This window comes from Castanea sativa, chromosome 12 (genome assembly GCF_040712315.1).
Source record: "Castanea sativa cultivar Marrone di Chiusa Pesio chromosome 12, ASM4071231v1".
In the NCBI taxonomy this organism is placed as follows: Eukaryota; Viridiplantae; Streptophyta; class Magnoliopsida; order Fagales; family Fagaceae; genus Castanea; species Castanea sativa.
Genome location: NC_134024.1, coordinates 25,860,527 through 25,866,864, shown reverse-complemented (window position 1 = coordinate 25,866,864; position 6,338 = coordinate 25,860,527).

Here is a 6,338-nt window from a genome sequence, read left to right as displayed (position 1 = left end):
CCATTAGATTACATCTTCTTCTTATATCCTCCGTGCTTGCAAAATTTCAAGAAAATTATATATCAATAGCTATGTCATCAATAAATTTTTTAAATTGCGAGTTTTTATAATTTAAAATTATGCACAAAATATAAGCTTATAGATCATATGGTAAATGATATCCGATTAACACAAAATTTAACATGTGTATTAAGAGCATAAAAAACATACAATTCAACGGTTAGATTTTCAAAATATATTGTAATATTTATTTTATTGAGTGAGTTTGTAGCCTTAAGCTACAACCAATTTTGTAGCTAAACTTCGTCCATGTTTAAATATCTAATTTGATTAATTTTTTTTTTATAAAAAAAATTTACTTTTATGTTTACATATATTGTATAATTGTAAAATTGATCATTTATATTTTACCTTGGAATTGGAAAATTAGAGTTACTTTAGCAATGGTTGCACCAAAAATCATTTTCAGATTTAACTTTTTTGTTGCACTTTGCGCATACAATATAGTACCATCTAAAGTTTGTTTCAATATTTTCTATTGTTGCAAGGCATGTGAGTGCAGTTTCCTACAATATAAAAGAAAATAAAATTACTTTTTTTGTTAATTTTATTGAAAACTAAATATACTATTGGTGTAACGTTATTGAAAAAAGAATGTAAAGTACCTGATTATCTGACTCACATTCCAAGGATATTATTTGCTCGATCTTCCTTCTATTGTTTGTAATCTTTTTTTCAAGCGGTATTTCCTCCTTTAATTGTTCAAGAATTCCTTCAATTCAAGTATTTTCCACATTTCTTTCATGATAGAAGATTAAAATTAAAATATGGTTAACAATTATTGGATATAAAGGTTGTTATTGTACTAAATTAATGTATTATGATTATTTTAAAAAAATAATCGATTAGAGTAAATCAACCATCAAAGAGAACAAAAAAAAAAAATAACAACTTAGTGTGCTTTTGTGTACTGCTTCTTCAGCGTTTGCGTTTGCGTTTGCGTTTGGCTGGTCCCATGGCACTATTCATGGACAAGATGGGACCTATTCATGGATCAGCCAAGTTGCACAAAACATGTGAATAGTATTTTGGTTATTTAAAAAATATTTTGCTACAGTGTTTTCAGCAATAAGTTTTCAATTTTCAGCAAATAAGCAATATCCAAACACACCCTTAAAATACAAAATTAAATTTCAGCAACCAAAAGTAGAGTTCTAAAGAATACAAAAATTTATCAACCTAAAGCAATGATGCAAGAAAAATAATAAAAACAAATCAACCAAAAAATTGAGAGAGAGAGAGAGAGAGAGAAATAACCTTTTTTTTAAAGGAAAAGCTATGCAAAAAATGGAAAAAAGAATGACTAATTTATAATAAAAGGGTGTGAATAAGAAAAGACAAAATACGAGAAGATGAATGGAAAGATGAAAAGTGATTTCAAAGTAGATGGTAGTGGGGAGATGAAAATGTAAGAGATGAAGAAATTTCTAGTAAAATGGTGTGAATAAGAAGATACAAAATAAGGGAAGATGAAGGAAAAGATGAAGAGTGATAGTAAAGTAGAGGGTAGTGACAAGATGAAAAGGTAAGGGACGAAGAAGGATTGGAAAAAGTGTAAAAATTAAAAAACTGAGTAAATGTTAAAAATAATTCTAGAAAAATTGGAATAAGAAATAGGATAATGACATGGACGATGATGTGACTCAATTGAAGTATAGCAATAATAAATACTATGTTTCAGCTTGTATATATATAGATGGGTTCAAGTTATACCTGCTGTAACTTTACAAAAGTTACACATTTTTTAGACCATAGATTTCAAAAAAATCTAATGGTTGAAAAGCCATATCAGCCAACTATATTAATTTGAGAGAATATTATATTATTTCCTTTTTTATTGTGTTTCTCTCTCCTAATTAAATTCCTCCCTAACCTTGCACAAGTGCCTATTCTGACCATATTAAGTTGCAAATTTGTTTTCTCATGGTCTTCTTCTTAACGTTCTTAAGTTGCAAATCAATGCGTTGAAACTGCCATCAATAATAATATTCTAAAGATGTGATTCATAACAAGAGAACATAAAATACATAATATTTATGTGGTGCGAAAAAAGTAAGGTTTTAAGCCCCATGTTGAAAGCTTGTGTCTGAGACAACAATACAAACATGAAAACTTAAGTTTAAAAGAATAAAATTTTCTTTCCAACTTCTTTTTTCTTTTGAAAGCTAGTGTTTAAAACTTACTGCCTCTCTAGCTTTTGCAACTGAATATTAATAATTTCTTTTGCTAGGAGATTTTGAGTTTATGAATCCACTAGCATTTATGAATACAAATTGGAATCTTTTTTTTTTTTTTTCTTTTTAATGAATTTACTAGAGTTTATGAATGAGGGGTCATTGTTTTCAAACTCAAATACAGCATCACTTTATGGGAAAGGAGATTGAACTGCTAAAGTATAATTTTAGTGGAGAGAATTATAGAAACATAGAGGTAAAAGCAACAAAGTCCCTCAAGATTGTTTACAGAAAATTGTACAATTCCTTAGTTTTATTTTTTATTTTTTTGCCATAAAATTAACCATTGTTTCTTTTAAAGAAGAAGAAGAAGAAGAAGAAGAAGAAGTGGTGGCATGCCCATTTAATGAGGTGGAATTTGGAAAGGAATAAATAAGGAGAGAGAGAGAGAGAGAGAGAGAGAGAGAGAGAGAGAGAATGCAATCAATTAGGTATGGATGTCAAAAGTAATAAACATTTAATGATGACCATTAGATCTTTTTGGAATCAATGGTTTAAAAAATATGTAACTATTATGAAGTTACACCAAATGTAACTTAAACCCATCTCATATATATATATATAGTTTATGGATCGAATGGTAAAAAAAATTTGGTTTATGGATCAAATGCATAAAAAATGATTTTATGGATTGAATGGTAAAAAAACTTTAATTAATATGAAAATTGATATGCATGTTTAAAACATATAAAACGTGTAATCTAATGGTGAATTTTTCAAAATATAAATTCATTAACAAGTTATTGAGTGTGTAACATTATTTAGAGTTACATATTTTTTAGACCATAGATTTCAAAAAGATCTAATAATTAAAAAACCACATCAGCCAGCTAAATTAATTTGAGAGAATATTACATTATTTCCTTTTTTACTTTGTTTCTCTCTCCTAATTAATTCCTCCTTAACCTTGCACAAGTGTCTATTCTTACCGTATCAAGTTGCAAATTTGCTTTTTCATGGTCTTATTCTTAACGTTCTTAAGTTGCAAATCAGTGAGTTGAGACTGCCATCAATAATAATATACTAAAGCCGTGATTCATAATAAGAGAACATAAAATACATAATATTTGTGTGGTGTGAAAAAAGTAAGGTTTGTAGCCCCATGTTGAAAGCTTTTGTCTGAGGCAACAACACAAACATGAAAACTTAAGTTTAGAAGTATAAAACTTTCTTTCCAACTTCTTTTTTCTTTTGAAAGCTAGTATTTAAAACTTACTGCCTCTCTGGCTTTTGCAACTAAATATTGATAATTGCTTTTGCTAGGAGATTTTGATTTTATGAATCCACTAGCGTTTATGAATACAAATTAGAATATGTTTTTTTTTTTCTTTTCTTTTTAATGAATTTACTAGAGTTTATGAATGAGGGGTCATTGTTTTCAAACACAAATACAACATCATTTTATGGGAAAGTAGATTGAACTGCTTAAGTATTATTTCAGTGGAGAGGATTATAGAAACATAGAGGTAACAATAACAAAGTCCCTCAAGATTGTTTACAGAAAATTGTACAATTCCTTAGTTTTTTTTTTTTTTTTGCATTAAAATTAACCTTTGTTTCTTCTAAAAAAGAAGGAAGAAGAAGAAGAAGTGGTGGCATGCCCATTATTGAGGTGGAATTTGGAATGGAATAAATAAGGAGAGAGAGAGAGAGAGAGAGAGAGAGAAAATTAGGTATGGATGTCAAAAGTAATAAACGTTTAATGATGCATTTTTAACCATTAGATCTTTTTTGAATCAATGGTTTAAAAAATGTTTAACTATTATGAAGTTACACCAAGTATACCTTGAACCCATCTCATATATATGAGATGAGTTTATGAATCTAATGCATAAAAGATGAGTTTATGGATCGAATGGTAAAAAAAATTTGATTAATATGAAAATTGATAGGCATATTTAGAATATATAGAATGTGTAATCCAACAGTGGAATTTATAAAACATAAATTCATTAACAAATTATTGGATAGTGTAATATTACTTAAGGTTACCTTACACTAGGTGTAACCTGAACTCAACCTTATATATATTACACTTCTTTTCTCTTCATACTTTTAATATCCAATATAATCAATCACACCTTAAATTCCCCATTACGGAGATATTACACTTCTTTTCTCTTCATACTATTAATATCCAATATAATCAATCACACCTTAAATTCATCGTTATGGAGTGTGGCTTGATCATAACTCATAAGAGTATTTATGTCGCTTCATATAATGCTTAACAAGAGTTGAATGGTTCAAGTAGTGGTCCTTCAATAAATGTGATGAGTCCACGCTAGAGACTACTCTTTTCTTTCAACCCAAAGAAAAAAAAAACAAAAACTTTTATCTTAAATTCTTAAAATTTTGTGAAGACTTTATTTTTCATACACAAACCTTGTACACCTTCACAGTCTTGTACATGTACGGTTCATCATACGGAGGTACTCGTGCCATGAGCGTAAACACCAACAATTCTACTTTCATCAAAAAAAAAAAAAAAAACCAATAATTGTCCTGGGTCCTCAAAACAGAGCTAGATCTGAGTTCTGACCACATCTTTTATGTTCCCATGTGGCCATCCGTGTAACATGGTTGTCCAATTCAATTCGAGTTAAGAAATATTGTTTCATTTCACATGCTTTTGGGTGCTTTTTTGCTTCTTCTTTTTTTGTGATAAATTTTTGATATTTTTTTACTAACATATTATATCATCTTCAACAGTGACTGTTCCATTAAATAGCATAACAGGAGTCTATCATCTAAATATTTTTCTCCTTGGCCATTACCACGTACGAACATGTCAGCATGAACGATGGCAAATGTTCTTCGAATGTTATAATTTTTTTATTATTTTATTAAGGAAGAGTTATAATTTGAAACCTTATATGCACAAAGATGCTCCACCTTGTAACTGAGTTGTTTTTTTTTTTTTTTTTTTTTGGAATCTTGTAACTGAGTAGATTTGTTATCAAAATAATAATCATAATAATAAAAGCACAATTTTTTTTATATAAAATACCATTAATACTCCTAAGTTTGGGATAATGTAAGCCAAATCTAAAACTTTTCAAAACTAACCAATTTAATCCCTAATCACTGTGAGGGAAAGGTGAAAAATAAATAACAATTTAAGGTTCAAATTAGTCAGGTTTAAAAAGTCTTGGATTTGACTAAAATTAGTCAAAACTTCAAGAATGTTAACTGTAGTTTACCTTCTTTTTTTTCTTTTTTTTTTCCTTTCTTAATAATAATAAGATACTAGCCTCATCACACGTGCTTCGCGCATGCGATGAGGCTTTTTTTTTTTAGTGGTCGTAGCAAAAAAAAATCTATGTTTTTTTTATTTTATATATATATAATTTTTATTTTAAGAATCTAATTTATAAATAGATAAAGAAATTTGAACATAAAACTTGATTGTGTATTTCTTGAGTTTTGTCCTTATGACTGCACGAATCTGGAGTCATCTTCTCCATAGGCTCCTTTTTAACGATTTCCATCAATTCATCTGTTTCAAATTGCAGTAGATACAAACCATTTTGACAGACCCGCTTCTCAGAAATCTTAGGAACAGCAAAGGACTCTAATATTGCAAATTTCTGTGTAGCCAATCAAGTTGAGAAAAAGTACGATCGTTTCGAGGGAAAAAAATATTCGGTACCAAATAAATAGCAATCGGTTATAAAAAAATCTAATGATTGAGAGATATGTGCAAAATAACTCTGTCAGCATTCCACCACGATGTCAGTGGGTTAAATAAATTTGAAAATCAACAGAAGAGTAACCCTATTTTTTAGGCAATGTTATAGTGGAAGTTAGGGTTGTATTTTTACCGGATTGTCCTTTAATTTTGTCTCTATTTAAACATGGGACTATAGGGGCATTTTTGAACTAAAAAAATAAGAATCCAAACAGAGGAAGCCCCTTAAATAGTAACTAGTCTCATCACACGCGCTTCGCGCGTGCGATGAGACTTTTCTTTTTTAGTGGTCTTATTTTGTAAGAAAAAACTGTATTTAATTATTTTATATACATATATGATTTTTATTTGAG